Genomic DNA, 22,785 nt, shown 5'->3' with positions numbered 1-22,785 from the left:
CAGTGGCACATGCCTATAATTCCAGTGGTTCGGGAGGCTAAGGTAAGAGGATCACAAGTTCAAAGCCAGCCTCAGCAAAAGTGAAGCACCAAGCAACTCAGTGAGACCCTGTCTCTAAATATGAAATACAAAATAGGGCTGGGCATGTGGCTCAGAGGTTGAGTGCCCCTGAGTTCAATCCCCAGCACCCCATCCAAAAAAGAATAAACATGAATAAACTGACTAATCATTCTGAATATTTGCTGACACGTTTATCTAAAGCACATTTTAAAGGTTTCCAGAAGTGGTATAAAGGTTGGTTTTTCTTTCTAATTTTCTGGATATTATACAATGAGTGTATGCTTTCATAATAAGGAATTCTCAATTGTGGACAGTGTCAAGATGGATCTGTGCTCCAAGGACTCTCAGGGAAGTTTCTGCCCAGTTCCCTGCAACACTTCTTTACCAAGCCTCTGTCCAGCAGCTCCGGCCATGGGCATATGTGCCCTTCCTGCCTCTGGGCTCAGCCTACACTGCCCAGCCAGGGGCAGGTGACCAGGTGTCGACTAGGCATGCCAGCCTCAGAGAGATCCATGCCCAGATGCCCAATGGAGCCTCTGCACTGAGCTCCATTCTCCCAGTCCACCCTCTACCATCCTTTCCCATAATGGGGACACAGCTATTGACAGTCTGATAATGTATCTCTCAAAACTAATCAGTGCCCAGCCAGGTGAGGTGGTACATACCTGTAATCTCAGCAGCCTGGGAGGGTGAGACAGGAGGATTCCAAGTTCAAGGTCAGTCTCAGCAATTTAGCAAGGCTCTCAACAAATTAAGGAGTCCCTATCTCAAAATAAAAAGAACAGGGAATGTAGCTCAGTGGTAGAGCACCCTGGGCTCAATTCCCGTTTTTGTGTCTGTACATACCAAACACCAAATTCTTGTTGGTTTGTTTTGGTGTTGGAGAGTGCACCCAAGAGTGCTTTATTACTAAGCTACATCCCTAGTCCTTTATTTTTTGAGACAGAGTCTTACTAAATTGCTGACACTGGCTTCAAACTTGTGGTCCTCCTGCTCAGCCCCAGGCCCTGGGATTACTGAGGTGTGCCCCTGCACCCCACATTCGGCAAATTCTTCCTACTCACAAGACATGGGCACCCATCCCAGGCCCAACCCATCTCTCTTCAGGGAGGGACTCAGAAGGGCCACGGCACACCCCAGCCCAGCAGGGCAGACCACAGGCATTCCAAGGTGCGCAGTCAGCTCTGGGCTTGCACTGCTTCTTGCTGCCTCTTCGTGAGGCTCAAAGAATGCCTCATGGCTAGGGCAGCAGAACACTGACAGATTCTTGAAGAGGTGCAATGCTGCTAGGCACACGAGGAAGCCTGGTGTGCAACCTGGGGATATGTGAAAACAGAAGACGTTTTTGAGATGACCTCAAGGGGTCAGTGACTCTGCTTTCTGCTTGCAACCAGAATCCTGTCCATCAGGATGGCTGCTAATCTTTCCTAACTAAGTGCAGAAGGGACCCAGGGCTAACTGCACCTGATGAAAGAATTGGCCAGAGCTGACCTGCTTCCCACTACCTGCCCCTCAAATGCCCTGGCTGTCCAGCCCTGGCCTCTGACAGGGTCTCACTCAGTTGCTCAGGTTGGCCTGGACTTGTGATCCTCTGGGCTCAGTCTTCTGAGTAGCTGGGATCACAGATGTGTGTCCTGCACCCAGCTCATAAATTGCTTTTTGTTGAAATTATAGTGCATTCATGATGGCTGACTTCCGGGTTTTGCTATGTATTTCGATGTTAATTTTCACAAGCAAATAGTGTGAAGAGATTTCCCTTCATGAGAAAATACTGGTCATACAAGATAGCACACCATGTGAATTAACTGCTTTTGTAATTGCAGAGCTAACAAACTGCCAAGCTACATTTCTCCCCAAAACACAAAATGGGTAGTAGCTGAGTCTCCAGTGGCAATATGTTCAAAGCTAAGGTGATGAAAACAAATAAAAGAAAGAGTCCCCGCTCCTGGCGATGGAGCCCTGCCCCACTCAGCCCGTGTGCTCCACTCCTGAGTGGACGGCAACCCAATTGTGCTCCTCAGAACACTGACTCCAAGGGCCCTGGCTCAGGTGCCAGCTCCCAGAGCTAGGGGACTGCTGCCCACAGGCGGCCGAGGGCTCACCATGAGGGACACCCGTTCTGCCCATGCGCAGTCAGGTGGAGCGCAGGTCTGCTCCTTCCTGCTGGGGGACGCCTACCTCGCTGAAGCACCGGGAGCTCCCACTTGACCTTGGCCTCAACAGCACTTTCTGGACAGTGCTGTGGGCCAGTCACACTGCTGTGTGAGCACCAGGGTTCTCGCCGGCACGCCCACCCATGAAGCCCAGCGAGCAGGACAGGGCAGCGGGGGCTCCAGCACACCACCAAGCCCTCCGCAGCCCACGAGCACACCCTGGTCAGGTTCAGGACTCTGCAGAGGCTGGCCGACAACTGCCCTTGTGCCAACACCTACTCTGGGTGCAGCAAGGTGTACACCTGTGCCTCCGGTGCCAGGGCACACGGGGAGGAGAGAAACTGCCCCTGTCCCCAGAGAGCTTTGAGGGAATGAGGGGGTGGAGAAAGGGGCCCTCCAAGGCCGACATGTGAGTGTGAGCACTGTACCAGGAAGCCTCACCTCTCCTTTGGGGCATCCTGGGAATTTCTGAATTGGGCTGATGGCATGATTCTGATTTTCCAATCCCAGCAGAGGAAGAGGTAGAAGCCAGTGACATCCCCACCAGGTGGCCATGGAGGGGACCTGCGGTTTATTTCGGTACTGGGGATTGAACCCAGGGGAGCTCTACCACTGAGCTACATCCCAGCCCCCCCCCCCCCCCCTTTTTGAGATGGAGCTTCGCTGAGTTGCCGAGTCTGGCCTGGAACTAGCAATCCTCCTGCCTCAGCCTCCTGAGTTGCTGGGTTTACAGGTGTGCGCCACCGCCCATGGCTTGGGATGTCTCAGGAAGATGAGACTCAGGCGGGCCCAATGTGCCAGGGCAGGACTTGGTCCACATCGGGGAGCCCACAGACGGGGCGGCAGGCCGTGAGCAGGCCTGGGTAGGGGGGCGGCCCGCTGCCATTCTGCCTGGCCCAGCACCTACCCTCTGAGCCTCACTTCTCATTCTCACAGAACCACGAGACGTCTCTAGGTGACACATGCAGAATTCCTCGAACTCCATGGCACCACGTAAGGAAGAACTGGCACCAGGAATCTGACGAGGCTGGCGCTGGCTCCTCGTCTCAGAGCCTTTCCTCACTAGGACGGCTTTCATCGCTTAGGCGAGAAGACACAGGAAGCATCCACATGGGAGAGGGAGAAGTAAAACTACCCACTTGCAAAGAACATCATCTTTTATGTGACAGTCCTAAGGAACTGACCAAAATCCAGATGAACTAAAAAACTTGTTTAGCAAGACTACAGGACACAATAAGATATAAAAATTAACAGTGATTATATCATAGCAATGGACAATGTGAAAATGAAAATAAGAAAATGATCCATTTTGAATAGTATCCAAAAGGGTAAAATATCCAGGAATGGATACAATAAGAGAAGCAGACATACACACTGAGATTATAATCAAATCAAGGAGCTCCAATTACAGGTATGCAGGTATACTCCACTTCACAACTAGCTTCCTGGCTTTAAAATTTACAACAAAGCTAAGCATCAGGACACTGTAGTATCGGCATGAAGAGACCAGGAACAGAACTCCAAGTCCAGAAATTAACCCTGATATCAATGGCCATAATCAACTTTTGACAAGGTTCCAAGACCAATCCAGGGGAAGGAACGGCACACACTCAGGATGAGCCCCAGCTGCCAATGGGCTGCACTGCTGGTCACCGGTCAGAGCTGCTTAGACACCTGCCTCCACCTTTCTCTGGTGCGTGGAGGACCAGAGTGGGGTTCTCTCTTGCCTTTCAAGAACCATGTTAGGAGACATGCATGAAAGCAGTTGTGTACTGTGTATGTAAAGTGCGTGCGGTGAGAGACGCAGAGAGCCCACAGCCCAGCACCTGCTCCGATTGGTGCCTACCACGAGCTGCCTCCGCAACTCTGTGTTCACAGCCCTCTGCTGGCAGACCTAAGTGACCACCTTCCGCCTGTTCTCTGGCCCTTCACAAGAGCATGTTCCTGCCTTGGACTCTGTCCACATCTTGGGAGGCAGAGGACTACTGGTGGACGGGTCATGCAAATGGCCAATAAGCAAGTTCCAAAGTGCACTCCCAGGCAAAGGAAGCAACATACAGTCCCACCCGCAGGAGAGTGTCTGCTAACCCACATCCTCACCCACACTTGATCTCCAGATCTCTGCCAGCCTACCTATGGGGAATAAAACCAATCGTTTGTCCTCTGTTCTCACGCTACAACCATCAATATGGACGACTGGGCTGGGGTTGTGGCTCAGTGGTAGAGCACTTGCCTAGCATGTGCAAGGCACTGAGTTCCATTCTCAGCACTGCATATAAGCAAATAATAAAAATAAATAAAGGTCCATCGACAACTAAAAAATATTTAAAAAAAAATATGGACGACTTCTGTAATCCCAAAAGATGTGGGGATGGAGCTGGAGTTAGTGTAGACTGCATGGCGAGGCCTGGGTCTGAACCCTAGCACTACAAAACTAGGTAAAATTAAAAGGTGGGGGGCTTCGTCACACCAGCAAGTAAGCAATCAGTTCTGTAGCCACCAGCAAGGTGTCCCCTGACCCAATTCCACTCTGACACTTCTACCTGGGGAACAGCATCAGATCCCACAGGTGCAGGATCAATGGCCAAGACTGCCCCACCTCTGGATGCCAGGCACAAGCCCAAGTGGTTTTAACCCTGCTTCTGCCTGCCTGCTATAAACAGGTCCCACGACCCTCTCCTTAGGATCAATTAATTTGCTACAGCAGCTCAAAAACTCAAGGAAACACTTATTTACATTTACTAGTTTATTACAAAAGACACGGAAGGCTGCCCGTAATCCCAGCTACTCCACAGGGTGAGGCAGAGGATTCCAAGTTCCAGGCCAGCCTCAATAATTTAGTGAGACCCTGAGTCAAAGTAAAAATTTTAAAAAGGGCTGAGGACCTAGTCAAGTGGTAGAGCACTTTCTTACCATGTGTGTGGCCCTGGGTTTGACCCCCAGTACTGGGGGGCCAGGGGAGAAGGCTGAGTATGAGAAACACAGAACACACAGGGCGTGGGCAGGGGCAAGGAGCTCTTGCGGCCTCTCTGGGCAGATTGCCCTCCAGGAGCCGCCACACGAGGCGCTCCGAGCTCCATTCCACTTCCTCCATGGAGGCTGCGCTACAGCGTGACTGACCAGAATCGACGGCCACTGGCACCTACTTACCTCTGCCCTCCTGGAGGGTGGGGTGGAGCTGAAGGTCCAACCCTCTAATCCTACCTGGGCTTTCCAGTGACTAATCCCTGCTCTGAAGCTACCTAGGGACTGCCAGCCATTAGTCAACTCATTGGCAAATAAAGTCCCTGTCACTTCAGTGAGTCCAAGATTTCAGGAGTGGTAATCCAGGAAACAGGTGAAGACCAAATAGATATTTTATAATATCATACTCACAGGTACCCTCTTCTAAAGTATATACCCAACAGAATAAAAAAAGGTACTCAAAAATCAAAACAAAACAAAACTCACGTACAACCATGTCCACAGCAGCATATCTACAATAGTCAAAAGGTATAAACAACAAAAATACCCATCAACAGATGAATGAATAAAATGTGATCCATCCACAAGAAGGAATATTATTCAGCCTTAAAAAGGAACAAAGCTCTGATTCATGTAACAACATGGATAAACCTTGAAAACATGAAGACAAATAAAAGAATCAGACACCAAAGGTCACATATTTTATGTTTCTATTCACAAGAAACATACATAGAAAAAGCAGTCATGAAATTCATTTGGAAAAATAAGGGACCCAGAATAGCCAGAACAATTCTTAGTGAGAAAAGTGATTCAGGAGCCATCACAATGCCAGACCTCAAATTGTATTACAGAGCTTTTAGTAATCAAAATGGCATGGTACTGTCATCAAAACAGACATGAAGATAAATGGTACAGAAGACACAGAGATAAATACAGTTACCTCATACTCGACAAAGGTGCCAGAAACCTACATTGCAGAAAAGAGAGCCTTTTCAACAAATGGTACTGGGAGAACTGGGAATCCATACGGAGCAAAATGAAATTAAACTCTTACCTCAGGCTGGGGCTGTGGCTCAGTGGTAGAGCACTTGCCTAGCATGCATGAGGTCCTGGGTTTGATCTTCAGCACCACATAAAAATAAAGGTACTGTGTTCACCTACAGCTAAAAAATTTATTTAAAACAAAAACAAAAACAAAAAAACCTATCTCTCACCCTGCACAAAAATCAACTCAAAGTGGACCAAGGACCTAGGCATTAGACCAGAGACCCTGTACCTACTAGAAAAAAAGTAGGTCCAACTCTCCATCATGTTGGCTTAGGAATGGACTTCCTCAATAAGACTCCTAAAGCACAAGAAGTAAAATCAAGAATCAATATATGGGATGGTATCAAACTAAAAAGTATGACTGCAGAGGAATCAATCAAGAACGTGAACCAAAAGCCCACAGAATGCGGGAAAATCTTTACCACACTCACCTCAGATAGAGCATTAATCTCCAGGTTACCCAAAGAATTCAAAAAACTTCACACACACACACACACACACACACACACACACAAACCCAATCAATAAATGGGCAAAGGAACTCAACAGACACTTTACACTCATCAGAAGAAATGTGAATGGTTAAAGAAAAATACGAAAAAATGTTCAACATCTCTAGCAATTAGAGAAATACAAATTAAAACTACACTGAAATTCCATCTCACTCCAGTCAGAATGACAATTATCAAGAATATGAGTAATAATAAGTGTTGGCAAGGATGTGGGGAGAAAGGTTCACTCATACATTGCTGATGGGACTGCAAATTGGTGCAACCACTCTGGAAAGCAGTATGGAGATTGCTCAGAAAACTTGAAATGGGCTGGGAAGATAGCTCAGTTGGTAGAGTACTTCCCTCGCAAGCATAAGGCCGTGAGTTTGATCCCCAGCACCAAAAAAAAAAAAAAGAAAGAAAGAAAGAAAACTTGGAATTGAACCACCATTTTGATCCAGACGTCCCACTCCTAGGTTTATACCCAAAGAACTTGAAATCATCATACTAAAGTGACACAGCCACATCAATGTTGGTATCAGCACAATCAATTCACAATAGCCAAGCTAAGGAACCAACCTAGGTGTCCTTCAACATATGAATGGATAAAGCAAAGGTGGCATAAACACACAATGGAATATTACTCAGCCATAAAGAAGGATGAAATTATGGCACTTGCCGGTAAATGGATGGAATGGGAGAATATCATCTAAGTGAAATAAGCCAGTTTCCAAAAATCAAAGGCTGAATGTTCTCTCTGATATGTGGATGCTAATTCACAACAAGGGAGAGTGGAAGGGAAGAACAGAAGTTCATTGGATTTGACAAAGGGGAATGAAGGGAAGGTGGGAGGGGAATAGGAAAGATAGTAGGATGAATCCGACCAAACTTCCCGAGCCTTGTATCTGAATGCACGACCAGGGTTACTCCGCATCGTGTGCAACCACAAGAACAGGATCCTAATGAGAATAGTTACACTTCATGGTATAATATGCCAAAATACATTCTACTGTCATGTATATCTAAAAGCAAATTCTGCTTTATAAAAAGAAAAGAAACATATAGAACAGGAACATCTGTGAGCACAGACAGTTACCTAGGGAAGAACAGGAATGGGCACAGGGGGTAACAAGAGGGGGGCAGCTATCAAAGGGCCCCTGACCAGAAACTGACCCAGAGAACTCAATTCCCATCATGCCACGCCATGCCTGAAGGACACAAGTCCACCCCACTTGTGTGGGTGGGCTCTGGAAGAAATCCATCTCAGGGAGGTGGGCAGGCTTGTGAGTGGACCAGCCGTCTCCCTCTCCACACTCACCTGGGCCTCCCACGCTCCTCAGCAGACGTGCAGGCTCACTGTGCTCCTGACAGCTGCCCAGCTCTTGGGCATTACACACAAGGACCAAGGACCACCCCACAGCTGACTCTCCAACCCGGCAGATAGCAGACTGCGGGGAAAGGAAGTGTGACCAACTGCCAATGGGTCAGAGCTTCCCTCTGGGGTGAGTGGGCACTGAGTGCAGTGAACTGTCCACTTTAAAACGGCTGATTTGATATTCGTGAACTTCACCTTGAAAAAACTCTAGAATTACTAACTTTCAAGCAACGAAAAATGACAGGTTTGGGCAAGGATACGGAGAAATGGGAAACTTCCGCGCTGCTGGAGGGAACATAAAATGGTGTGGCCACTGGGGAAAACTGCCGCGCAAGTCCTCAAAGAGTCAGCCATCCCAGGACCAGCAGCCCCACTGCTCCACGCAGGAGCGACAGAACTGCACGCGTTTCACACAAGACCCTGACACCAGTGTTCACGGCAGCATCGCTCCTGACAGCCAAAGAGCAGACTCGGCCCCAGGGCCACCAATGGAGTGGAGAACAGAACAGAAGCCACCAGGCCGAGTGACAGAGGTCAGACCAAGGTGGCATACCGGTGCCTTCACCGGCGTGGCAAGTCCAGAACAGGCGACTCCGTGGCAACAGAGGCCCTGAGTGACTTCAGGAGTGGGCCTGTGGGAGCAGGAGCAACCAGCAGGGAGGGTGGTGAAGGGTTCTGGATTTAGACGCGGCGACAGCACAGACACTGCGGACACAAAACCCGCAGCTGCATGTCTTAAGTGGTTTAAACAGTGAATTTTATGTGATTTTTAATTTCAATTTTTTAAATGTAAAAAATTTCAGGTTTTCAAGATGGCGGACTAGAGGGCGGCTGCATTTCACGTTGCTCCAGGACGCAGGATTCAAAAGAGGAGATATTGAGAGACTTGGGACCAACTTAAAGCCGCCGGGTGAGTCTCTCCCGTTGGGGAGGCATCCCGGATGGGGCGGTACCCCGGAACGCAGGGAACATTCTGAAGTAGAGTTGCTCAGCGAGACGCCCCTCCCCCCCGCTGGAGCGGTAAACACGGACAACTGGGATCATCGTGGAGGAGGCGGCTCAGCACAGCACTTGAACTCGGAGCAACCACAGGGCTCCGGGCGGCTGCCTGAGGAGGAGCTGCGTGGCGAGCTGTTTGGACTCAGAACGATCGCTTCTGAACACCGGGGGGCTGCCCGGAGGAAGAGGAGGAGCGCGGCGGGTCGCTTGGTTCAGGAGTGACTGCATCAGAGCTCCGGGTGGCTGCTCAGAGGAGGAGGCGAGTGGTGAGTTGTTTGGACTCAAAGCGACCGCTCCTGAACACTGGTGGCCTGCCTGGAGGAGGAGCGCAGTGGGTTGCTTGGTCTCGAAGTGACCGCTCCTGAACACCCGGGAGGCTACCCCGAGGAGGAGGAGGAACCGGGCGGGTCACTTGGACTCGGAGTGACTGCCTAGGGCTACGGGCGGTTGGCGGGAGGAGGAGACACGAAGTGAGTTGCTTGGACTCCTAGTGACTGCGTTGGAACACCGGGCAGCTGTCCGGAGGAAGAGGTGTGTGGTGGGTCTCTGGGACTCGGAGCTATTGTACAGGGCTCCAGGTGGCGGCTCAGAGGAGGGGCCGCATAGCCAGGCGATTAGGTGCAGAGCAGGGTCCCAGGACCTAGGTGGCTTCTTGCTGGAAGAGCCGCACAGAGACACACCTAGGGGCGGAGCGAAGGTTCCAGGACTGTGGGCAGATTCTCTGAGGAGAGGCAGCCTAAGGAGACTCGTCTGCGAAGGGTGAGGCTCCCAGGCCCAGGAGGTAGGTCCGGACCCCTGGGAACGTTGCAGAGGAAGGCAGCCCAGCCCAGGCGGTAGTTGTAGATTGAGGGGAACCTCTAGGAGGGGAACTGACCAGCGAGACCTCCCCACCGGGTGAGTATTCCCCACCGCGTGAGGTTTTCCCACAAAGACGGTAAAACCAGAGACACAGGCACAAACAGGCCTTGCCTCAGCCCGCAGCCTAGTTCCCCTTTGGATGACCATTGGTCAACAAGTGGAGGCACCTCTGCCCACTAGCAGGGCATATACCCCACCTGAGGGTCACCACCCCTAGAGAGGCAGCTTCCTTCTGGAGCACCGCATTATCAACTTCCTCCAAGACTGCAGGCTACTGAAGGATAAGAGGGGATATACTAGCAATCTTCAGGGACATTATAAGTCAATAGAGGAAATCTGCAATATCTTAATGATCCACTGATTCCTGAACAATATGAGAAAACAAAGGAAGAAAATGCCCCAAACAAATCTAGATGTTACATCAATAAAATCCAACGACAGCATGGCAGAAGAAATGACAGAAAGGGAGTTCAGAATGTACATAATTAAAATGATCAGAGAAGCAAATGATGAGATGAAAGAGCAAATGCAGGCATTGAATGATGAGATGAAAGAGCAAATGCAGGCATTGAATGATGAGATGAAAGAGCAAATGCAGGCATTGAATGATGAGATGAAAGAGCAAATGCAGGCATTGAATGATCACACTAATCGACAGTTAAAAGAGCAAATACAGGAAGCAAAAGATCATTTCAATAAAGAGTTAGAGATATTGAAAAAAAACCAAACAGAAATCCTTGAAATGAAGGACACAATAAACCAAATTAAGAACTCCATAGAAAGCATAACCCAATAGGATAGAACACCTGGAAGACAGAACCTCAGATATTGAAGAAAAAATATTTAACCTTGAAAACAAAGTTGAACAAACAGAGAAGATGGTAAGAAATCATGAACAGAATCTCCAAGAACTATGGGACATCATGAAAAGGCCAAATTTGAGAATTATTGGGATTGAGGAAGGCTTAGAGAAACAAACCAAAGGAATGAACAATCTATTCAATGAAATAATTTCAGAAAATTTCCCAAATCTGAAGAATGAAATGGAAAATCAAGTTTAAGAGGCTTATAGGACTCCAAATACACAAAATTACAACAGACCCACACCAAGGCACATTATAATGAAAATACCTAACATACAAAATAAAGACAGAATTTTAAAGGCTGTGAGAGAAAAGAACCAAATTACATTCAGGGGGAAACCAATACGGATATCAGCAGATTTTTCAATCCAGACCCTAAAAGCTAGAAGAGCCTGGAACAACATTTTTCAAGCTCTGAAAGAAAATGGATGCCAACCAAGAATCTTATACCCAGCAAAACTTACCTTCAAATTTGACGATGAAATAAAATTATTCCAAGATAAAAAAAGCTAAGGAATTTACAAAAAGAAAGCCAGCATTACAGAACATTCTCAGCAAAATATTCCACGAGGAAGAGATAAAAAAACAAAGAAGCAAATCAGCAAAGGGAGGAATTATCCTAAAGGAACTGTCAAATAAAGGAGGAACCAAGTTGTGTCAAAAAAATAAATAAATAAAATTTTTAAAAATGAACCAAATGACTGGGAATACAAATCATATCTCAATAATAACCCTGAATGTTAATGGCCTGAATTCATCAATCAAAAGACATAGACTGGCAGATTGGATTAAAAAGAAAGATCCAACAATATGTTGCCTGCAAGAGACTCACCTCATAGAAAGAGATACCCATAGACTAAAGGTGAAAGGATGGGGAAAAACATACCATGCACATGGGCTCAGCAAAAAAGCTGGAGTATCCATCCTCATTTCAGATAATGTGGACTTCAAGCCAAAGTTAGTCAAAAGGGATAAAGAAGGACATTTCATACTGCTTAAGGGAAGCATAAATCAGCAAGATATAACAATCATAAACATCTATGCCCCAAACAGTGGCTCATCCACGTATTTCGAACAAATCCTTCTCAATTGTAGAAACCAAATAGACCATAACACAATAATACTAGGTGATTTTAACACGCCTCTCTCACCATTGGACAGATCCTTCAAACAAAAATTGAACAAAGAAACCACAGATCTCAATAACACAATCAATAATTTAGACTTAACAGACATTTATAGAATATACCATCCAACCAAGAGCGAATACACTTTCTTCTCAGCAGCACATGGATCCTTCTCTAAAATAGACCATATATTATGCCACAAAGCTAATGTCAGCAAATACAAGAAGATAGAGACACTACCTTGTATTCTATCAGATCATAATGGATTGAAGTTAGAAATAAATGAAAGAGTAAAAAACAGAAACTACTCCAACACCTGGAGATTGAACAATATGCTATTATATGATGAATGGATAACAGAAGATATTAGGAAGGAAATTAAAAAATTCTTAGAGGTAAATGAGAACAAAGAAACATCAAATCAAAATCTCTGGGACACTATGAAAGCAGTACTTAGAGGAAAATTTATTTCATGGAGCGCATTTAATAAAAGAAGTAAAACTCAACAAATAAACGACCTAACACTACAGCTCAAAGCCCTAGAAAAAGAAGAACAGACCAACACCAAAAGTAGAAGACAGGAAATAGTTAAACTCAGAGCTGAAATCAACGAAATTGAAACAAAAGAAACAATACAAAAAATTGACAAAATAAATAGTTGGTTCTTCGAAAAAATAAACAAAATTGATAAACCTTTAGCCACACTAACAAAGAGAAGACAAGAGAAAACCCAAATTACTAAAATTCGGAATGAACAAGGAAACATCACAACAGACACGACTGAAATACAAAACATAATTAGAAGCTATTTTGAAAATCTATACTCCAACAAAATAGAAAATTTCGAAGACATCAACAGGTTTCTAGAGACATATGAATTGCCTAAACTGAACGAGGAGAACATACACAATTTAAATAGACCAATTTCAAGTAATAAAATAGAAGAAGTCATCAAAAGCCTACCAACAAAGAAAAGTCCAGGACCGGATGGGTTCTCAGCCGAGTTCTACAAAACCTTTAAAGAAGAGCTCATTCCAATACTTCTCAAAGTATTCCGTAAAATAGAAGAGAAGGGAACCCTCCCAAACTCATTCTATGAAGCCAATATTACCCTGATACCTAAACCAGACAGAGACACATCGAGGAAAGAAAATTTCAGACCAATATCCTTAATGAACATCGACATAAAAATTCTCAACAAAATTTTAGCAAATCGCTTACAAAAACATATTAAAAAGATAGTGCACCATGATCAAGTGGGTTTCATCCCAGGGATGCAAGGTTGGTTCAACATCAGGAAATCAATAAATGTAATTCACCATATCAATAGACTTAAAGTCAAGAATCACATGATTATTTCAATAGATGCAGAAAAAGCATTTGATAAAATACAGCACCCCTTCATGCTCAAAACACTAGAAAAAACAGGGATAGTGGGAACATTCCTTAACATTATAAAGGCCATCTATGCTAAGCCCATGGCTAATATCCTTCTAAATGGTAAAAAACTGAAAGCATTCCCCCTAAAAACTGGAACAAGGCAGGGATGCCCTCTTTCACCACTTCTATTCAATATCGTCCTTGAAACTCTAGCCAGAGCAATTAGACAGACCAAAGAAATTAAAGGGATACGAATAGGAATAGAAGAACTCAAACTATCCCTATTTGCTGATGATATGATTGTATACTTAGAGGAACCAGGAAATTCCACCAGAAAACTTTTAGATCTCATAAGTGAATTCAGTAAAGTAGTGGGATATAAGATCAATGCACATAAATCTAATGCATTTTTATACATAAGTGATGAATCTTCAGAAAGAGAAGTTAGGAAAACTACCCCATTCACAACAGCATCGAAAAAAATAAAATACTTGGGAATCAATCTCACAAAAGAGGTGAAAGACCTCTACAATGAGAACTACAGAACACTAAAGAAAGAAATTAAAGAAAACCTTAGAAGATGGAAAGATCTCCCATGTTCTTGGATAGGAAGAATTAATATTGTCAAAATGGCTATACTACCAAAAATGCTATACAGATTCAATGCAATTCCAATTAAAATCCCAATGATGTACCTTACAGAAATAGAGCAAGCAATCATGAAATTCATCTGGAAGAATAAGAAACCCAGAATAGCTAAAGCAATCCTTAGCAGGAAGAGCGAAGCAGGGGGATTGCAATACCACATCTTCAACTCTACTACAAAGCAACAGTAACAGAAACGGCATGGTATTGGTTCCAAAATAGAAAGGTGGATCAATGGTACAGAATAGAGGACATGGACACAAACCCAAATAAATACAATTTTCTCATACTAGACAAAGGGGCCAAAAATATGCAATGGAGAAAAGATAGCCTCTTCAACAAATGGTGCTGGGAGAATTGGAAATCCATATGCAACAGAATGAAACTAAACCCATATCTCTCACCATGCACGAAACTAAACTCAAAATGGATTAAGGACCTCGGAATCAGATCAGAGATCTTGCATCTTATAGAAGAAAAAGTAGGTCCAGTGCTTCAACATGTCGGCTGAGGACCAGACTTCCTCAACAGGACTCCCATAGCACAAGAAATAAAAGCAAGAATCAACAACTGGGATAGATTCAAACTAAAAAGCTGTCTCTCAGCAAAGGAAACTATCATCAATGCGAAGAAAGAGCCTACAGAGTGGGAGAAAATCTTTGCCAATCATACTTCAGAAAGAGCACTAATCTCCAGAATCTATAAAGAACTCAAAAAACTCTACACCAAGAATGCAAATAATCCAATTGACAAATGGGCTAAGGAAATGAATAGACACTTCACAGAAGAAGATCTACAAGCAATCAACGAACATATGGAAAAATGTTCAATCTCTAGTAATAAGAGAGATGCAAATCAAAACCACCCTAAGATTCCATCTCACCCCAATTAGAATGGCGATTATCAAGAATACAAGCAACAACAGGTGTTGGCAAGGATGTGGGGAGAAAGGTACACTCATACATTGCTGGTGGGGCTGCAAATTAGTGCAGCCACTCTGGAAAGCAATGTGGAGACTCCTTAGAAAACTTGGAATGGAACCACCACTTGACCCAGCTATCCCACTCCTTGGCCTATACCCAAAGGACTTAAAATCAGCATACTACAGAGATACAGCCACATCAATGTTCATAGCTGCTCAGTTCACAACAGCCGGATTGTGGAACCAACCTAGATGTCCTTCAATTGATGAATGGATAAAGAAACTGTGGTATATATATATACAATGGAATATTACTCAGCCATAAAGAATGACAAATTTATGGCATCTGCAGGCAAATGGATGAAATTGGAGAATATCATGCTAAGTGAGATAAGCCAATCTCAAAAAACCAAAGGACGAATGATATCGCTAATAAGTGAATGATGACACATAATGGGGGGTGGGAGGGGTTAGTGTTTGGGTTAGAGTTAGGGTTAGGGAGCGGGGGCAAGAATGGAGAAGGAAGGACTGTATAGAGGGAAAAGAGGGGTGGGAGGGGTGGTGGGGGAAGGGGAAAAATAACAGAATGAATCAAACAACATTACCCTATGTAAATGTATGATTACACAAATGTATGCCTCTACTCCATGTACAAACAGAGAAACAACATGTATCCCATTTGTTTACCAAAAAAAAAAAGGGGGGGGGAATATGGACACTGACCACACAGAGGACTCTATGTGAAGATGAAGGCAGAGATGGGGCCATGCTTGCACAAGTAGGAAACACCAAAGATTGCCAGCGTGCCACTAGAAGCGGAGGGAGAGGCTTGAAGTAGATTCACCTCACAGCTCTCAGAAGAAACAACTCCGCCAGCACTTTAATTTCAACCTGTAACCGCCCCCCAGGACTATGAGACATTAAATTTTTGTTTTTACACACACACACACACAAAAATTTCATATGAAAGAGTCAGAAGGGGTGAGATACAAGGACCCCTCCTGTACTGCACCACCTGGTGACCACTCCTCCCCACCCCAAGGGAAAGGGTCAGCATGCTGCACCTCCTGCCACACCTCCTGGGGGTCCTGTGAGACCCCCCAGATTCCTCTCATCGTATTTCCTTTTCTCTTTTCCAGGGACTGCCCCTGCTGGGCCAGCATGCTCCCTCTGAGCTACATCCCCAGTGCCTCCTCTTGAGTAGTTGAATAGGAAGAGGAGGCCAGGGAGCAGCCACGGCCGAGGGGAGGAGGCTTGAAAGTCATCGAGATGCGGGCGAGAGGACTGCCCGGTACGCGTGGGCTGCAGACTGCTGGTGCAGAGGCTGGTTGGGACCCGCCAGCAGCAGCCAGTTCCTGAGCTGGCACAGCAACACTGGCGAGGGTGCTTCCCAAGGGAAAGCTGCGTTCAAAGGCTCCAAACCAAAAGCCACTGTAAAGGGAAAGTTCCTCAAGTCAAAAGGCCAAATTTTTCTAAAATATCTGCGAGGGTAATTTCTAAACTGTGACTACCTCTGGTTGTTCCTGCCAAGCTGCAAAGGGCTGGGCATCCCACACATGGTCCACCTACAGGACAGTAGCTAGAAGCAGCAAGAAAGAAATCAAGTCAAATCTTTGAATCTCCCAAAACAGGACTGTGGAAACCTCTGATGAGATTTCTTGCTTCAAACACAAATACCTTTATTTCACTTGCTTACACTTGAGTACAGAAATAGTTAAACTGTATCTTTATCCTAAAAATCAGATGAAGCAATTGTAAGTAAATGAAATTCTACAATATTTATGATTGTTTTTTAAAACATTTTTTAGTTGTAGATGGACACAATACCTTTATTTTTTTTCGGTGCTGAGGATCAAACACAGTGCCTCACATGTGCTGGAGGGGATACTGTACCACTGAGCTATAATCCCAGTCCCTTATAATTATTATGTTAATGAAGAAAAATTAATGCAGATTCAGTCAAATGCATTAAAGATGGTGCTCAAGGCAACTTTCAACTACCTTTTTTTTTTTTGGTACCAGGAATTGAACTCAGGGGCACTTGACCACTGAGCCACATCCCCAGCCCTATTTTGTATTTTAGTTAGAGACAGAGTCTCACTGAGTTCCTTAGCACCTTACTTTTGCTGAGGCTGGCTCTGAAATTTCTGATCCTCCTGCCTCCCAATTTCTGAGCCTCCCAGCCCCTGGGACTACAGGCGTGTGCCACCGCACAGGGCTCAACTAACATTTGACAGCATGCTTTGGGGAAGCAACTTGAAGGTGCCAATGCCCAGTGACAGAACACAAGCACCTCTGGGATCACGTCACGCCACACACGGTAGGAATCCCAGCCTCCGCTGACGTCTCACCTGCTGGTCCTCACTGGGGATGAGGTGGGAGACAATGTGTGCTTCCACACACTTGCAGAAGAGCAGCAAAGGCCCACCAAGCAGAGACAGTGCAGAGGAAGCTACAGTAAAGGGCACCGTACAGCCGAAACCTCCTCAGACCTGGAGCGCAGCCCCGGCCGGCGGCTGTGCCAGGGCGGGGTCCTGATTCTGCAGCTCCCTCAAGCGCAAGTGCTGCTCCACTGATGATCTACTGTCTGCAACATTTTCAGGCATGAATTTATTATATCCTGAAGCTTTTTTTTTTTTTTTTAATCTAAATGAAAGCTTTAATTTTTGAGGAAGGCTCCATGAAGTTTAGTCTCCAGCTCATGCTTGGAAATGCAGCAGTGGGCAGGGGTCTGCTCCCTTCCTCGCTGCCTCCATGACTGATGGCTTGCCTCATGCTCCCTGCTCCTATGACTGAAGTTGTGCCACGTTTTAATTGGAGCCCAGAAACTGGAAACAAAAGTGCGTCTGCTGACAAGGGTGTTCCAAGAATTGGAAAGCCTGGGGAAAACCAAAAAAGGGAAGCGTCAGATAAACAAAGGAAATGGCTCCTGCCAGCAAGAAAGGGCGAGAAGCCCACACGTCAAAACAGCTACACGTGAAGCCCAGGGAAGCCGGGTTGCAAGGGGCAGTGCCCGTCGCTGGCAAGGATGCCTCTGGGGACCCGCGTGCAGGTGTGCCGTCAGCACACTGACTCCTCCGTGACATCTGGTGCCAAACGACTGCTCCACTGTGGGAGAGGCACCTGGCCAAGGCACTGGGAAGGCAGAGGAAAGGATTGGCCAAACAGCACAACCACCGATCCAAAGACCCCAGGGAAAAAGGGCGAGAGAGGGGGCAGACAGCCTGCCTAGGCTGACACGAGAAGAACCGGGCGAGTGGAGGGCCCACATCCCTCGACTGCATGACTCAGGCTTTTAAAAAAGCAGCCACTCAACCCTTACTGCGTGTAGACACCCAGGCCAGAGTCCTGCCCTCTGGAAAGGAAGGAGGAGCTGGGTGAGGGCACCTGCATGCACAAGCCTCCAGCAGCGGGCAGCCCTCTGTAGGTCAGGCCACGCCTGTCCCACGGGCTGGAGGCCCAGGGCCGTGGGAGTGGAAGCTGAGGGCATCACGAGGCTCACTTCCTGCAGCATCAGCTTTACTAGGAGATGGAAGTGAAAAGCATGAAGCACGGCCATAGTAGAGAGAGGCTGTCAATGTTTAAGTCAAGGTTGAGACTAAGGCATGAAATTTCAGAGAACACTGGCCTCATCTCTGTTCTTCCAATTTCTTTTGCAGACTCCCTCGTCTCCACCTGGCTGTACAGGCAGGAGCTGTGGAGGGTCTGATGCAAATCCTCTTCTCAGAACGGCCTTATTGGGCGCTCTTCACACACACACACGCGCAGAAAACGGAAAGAAAAAACTAAAAAGTCACCTACAGAGGGGGAGGAAACGGTCAAAATGTCAGGAATGGAAGCTACGCTTCTGAAAATTTTTATTTCAACCTGGAACCATGAAAATGTTTAGTAAACCTGTAACAAAATTAAGAAGCTCTTCCTTAAAGTTGAGATTAAAATGAAAGAAATATATCTGTGTAACTAGCTGGTGACACAGTGAAGAACTGGTTCAGCTAATTAAATAAAACGACACTTCGGCAGCACAGTTCTGGAAATACACGCCAAGGGAAAGAATGACTGCAGAAAGGCTTAAGGTGGGGTTGGGCTGTGGCTCAGTGGCAGCTCGCTCAGCTGGCACATGTGAGGCCCTGGGTTCGATCCTTAGCACCACATAAAAAGAAAAGTATTGTGTCCACCTACAACTAAAAAAATTTTGTATTAAAAAAGAAAAAAGAAAACCTTAAGCTATTTTCAGTGATCAAATTGCTGGTAATGTGTTGGTACTTCTGTTGCAAAACAATCGTTAATACTTTACAGGTTAAAACAAATGAGTGAAGATGCTAAAATTGTTAGGAACCACGACTTCTAGCATAAGAGAAAAGAGACAAATCTAAAATCAAAGAAGCAAAAAAACGTATTCTTAAATTTGAAATAAAAATAGTATAAACACATGACATATTTTCACATAAAAAGTGTTATGCGCTGGTTGTTCAGCAGAGTCTGGAAATAATCACCAGCCTCAGCAATAAGCATCGTTGCCCAGACTGTGGTCTTGGCAACCTGGGAGGCTGAAGCAGGAAGATCCAAGTTTGAGGCCAGCCTCAGCAACTTGGTGAGGCTCTGTCTCAAACTAAAAATAAAAAGGGCTGGGGGTGTAGCTCAGTGGCAAGGCATCTGAGTTCAATCCACAGTATCAAAAAAAAAGAAAAGTGTCTCCTACACAGGAGTTGCTCAGAGAAACAGTGATCCTAGGTCTGCAGCAGAAAAGTAGACAAGCCACATGATAAGTCTAGGCCGGCTTTCCAGACCAGAAAGCAAGGAGGGCAGATTAGGGGGTGTGCTAAAGAACGAAGGACAAACCTGGGGTTCCTCTGGCCAGAAGCAGCACAAGGAGCGTCTGTAAGAACCACCGCAATGGACTGAATGGCTCAAGGTTGCTTCTGTCCTCGGGTTCCCGTGGCGCTCCTAGGATGGAGCTCGCATGATGACTACTTACTCTTCTTTTTTTTTTTTAAATGGTAGCAGGGACTGAATCCAGGGGCACAATCCCTGAGCCACACTTCCAGTCCTTTTCATTTTTCATTTTGAGACAGGGTCTCACCAAGCTGCTAAAGGCCTCGCTAAGTCACTGAGGCAGGCCTTGGACTTGTGGTCCTCGTGCCTTGACCTCCCGAGGGGCTGGGATTACAGGCGAGTACCACCCTGCCCGGCGATCACTGCATACTCTTAGGTGCTTTGCAGAGCCATCACTTGGGAATGGGCAGAGGGAAGAATGAGGCATTTATTTATCCTGCCTTCCTATTTGAACTAACCCAAATATTCAATGAGGGAAATGTTGACAATCCATCAAGGAAAAGTAAAAGACAAATAGCACACCACCGTTCTGCAACCTCCAGTGACTGCCTAGGCACAGTACTGGCCTCCAGTGCCACAAGCAGATCCACGTGCTAACCAGTGCACAGCCACCGCCTGCAAGCCGGGCCTCTAGACCCCCATGGCTCACAGGAGATGCAAAGGCACATGGATGTGTCCAGTGGAAACGGACAGAGCCAGGCAGGGAAAACTGACCACAGGAAAAAGAGCCTGAACGACCAAGCATCAAAATGCACGGGAAAGTCACAGAGAGAACTCAAGTGATACCCAGCCTCAAACTCAAAGAACTGAGCATTCTCAGGAAAGTGGAATGGTACTGTAATGACACTGTGAATACAGATAAAAATTCAAATAGCAGTTTTCTTGCTATTTTTCAATTTATCAAAAAGAGCTATGTATTAAATCTCACTTTGGATGCAAATATTTCAAACTCCTTTTATCTTCATTTTAATGTTCTAGCATTAAAATTCTTAATTTCAGGCACAAAATGCCACTCAATCACAAATTAAGAAGTTAACACAGGGTATTCTGCTTTCTTTAAAATTCCTGAAGGCAGCTAAGGAGTAAAGGGTTCCCAAATCAAAGGATCCAGCCATGGGCCATCAGCACGTTCCTTCAGTGGCCACTTCTTGACAAAGGGAAAACCCAGAACCTAGGGTCACAGGCCACTACTCCTGGTTTTCAGATTTTACATCTTTCCTGAGCCAGTAGGGGTCTATCTGTTATTCTCAGAATTTAGTGCTGGTTTTAAAAAATTGAAAAATAAAAGGTCAGTCAAAAACCAAAACACAGTGCCACGTATGTAAAAGACTCTTAAACACATGTGCTGGAAGGAAATTACTAAAGACCAAGATGAGTAATTCAGGATGTTTTGGAATTAGGTTGTTTTATGCAAAGCAAAAAAGTAATAGCTAAATAAAGAAATGCATATACATTAAAATCTCTATAGCCATGCGTGTGGTGGCATGCACCTGCAGTTCCAGCACTCGGGAGACTGACACAGGAGGAGCCCTGAGCTCAGGAGTTCAAGGCCATCCTGGGCAACGTAGCAAGACCTTGACTTCAAATGAAAATAAACAAGACGACAAACTTTCCAGTAACATACCTGTGTGTCATATGCTGTAAGAAGATCTGCAAAGCTTGACCAAGGAGGAAGAGGCTTCAGCAAAGCAAGAAGAGAAGGAGTGTCAACATCAGCTTCCTCCAGGGAGTGGAGTGTCGGCCTTCACCTAGAAGTAAGAGCAACACTGGGTCAACTCTCATCTGGAAAAGCATTAAAAGCTTCAAAAATCAGGGTTCGCTGGGCTCACGCCTGTGAGTAGATCAGTAGTAGAGCACTTGCCTAACATGCTAGTACTGCAATAAATAAATAAAATATAAATACAATTTTTAAAACTTTACATTTCTATACTGTTAAGATAAACATTTTTAACACTGTGAATTTTCTTTTTTTCCCCTAGCATTCGTGGGCTTTGTTATTTGTTAATTTTTATTGATGCGTTATAATTATACAGAATAGAGGGATCTATTGTCACATATTTGTACATGCACCCAATATAACAATATAATCTGGCCAGTTTCCTTCCCCAGAGCCTCGCCTTTCTCTCCCCTCATCCCGTCCCCCATTTCACTCGTTCTGTGAATTTTTTACATTTTTTTTGCACAAAGTGTGCATTATAAAGCCTGCTTCTTTTTACTTTAAAATCACTTTTATCATCAAGTACTGCATACCCACAGGAAATACACAGTTTCATTCGTTTACTATAGATCCCAGCTCAATTCCCATGCTGGCCAGGGAACCAGCCCCACCATAACTCCAGAAAGGCTGGGGCCTCTCTGGTCCCAAACCCTGGCCTCTGCAAGAACCACTACCTTAACTATCACAGTTGTCACTACCTCCCTTCTCTTTAAGGACTTATCACCCAGTTGAGTGGCCCTAACATAGACTGTTGTTCTGAGTTTTACATAAATACAATCATGTACGAACGAGCATGTTGTCAGTCAACACTGTTATTGTTTTGGGGGGGAGAATGGTAAGACAAAAAAACAAAACAAAACAAAACCCCAAACAAAACGTTGCCATTGTAGCCACCATTTATTTTCCTTACTTTGTAATACTCCCCGTGTACATATGCCATAACTCACTCACTCCTCTGTCCCCTGGTACTTTCCGCCTTAGAACAAAGTTGGACACTACTGAGATCTTTCTGTACGGCCAGGCCACACTCAAAGTGTGCATACCTAAAAGAGCAACTGCTTGCCTACTGGGCAGGTATGTATTCAACTTTGGCTACATACATATCCCAAAGCAGTTATAACGGTTAGTACTGCCAGGGAAAGGGTATGAAAGCATTTCTGGTGCTCAATTTTTCAACAAAACTAGTTAAGACTTTTTAGTTCTTGCTAACTGAACAGCTGTGTAATGGCAGCCCAAGAATGACCTTTTCTGTAAGCCTTTCCAGTTATCTTGAGTGAATGACTAGTAAGCTACACTTTTCATCTGGCAATCGCTGCAGTGGAGACCTACTTTTTCCAACCAGCATTTCACT

General features: G+C 45.5%; 1 protein-coding gene across 3 annotated transcripts in view; it reads right to left on the bottom strand.

Moving 5' to 3' along the window:
- The window catches only part of Traf3 (TNF receptor associated factor 3), a 101,797-nt gene that overhangs the window by 26,874 nt on the left and 52,138 nt on the right, over positions 1-22,785 (bottom strand). For all 3 annotated transcript variants that reach the window (XM_047539454.1, XM_047539453.1, XM_047539455.1), the window contains exon 3: positions 21,342-21,465. The gene's annotated coding sequence lies outside the window, so the exon portion shown is untranslated. The remainder of the gene's footprint in view (positions 1-21,341; positions 21,466-22,785) is intronic.

The sequence above is a fragment of the Sciurus carolinensis genome, chromosome 2, assembly GCF_902686445.1.
Source record: "Sciurus carolinensis chromosome 2, mSciCar1.2, whole genome shotgun sequence".
Lineage (NCBI taxonomy): Eukaryota > Metazoa > Chordata > Mammalia > Rodentia > Sciuridae > Sciurus > Sciurus carolinensis.
The sequence above is the reverse complement of the archived record's forward strand: the minus strand, read 5'-3'. Positions and strand labels throughout refer to the sequence as shown.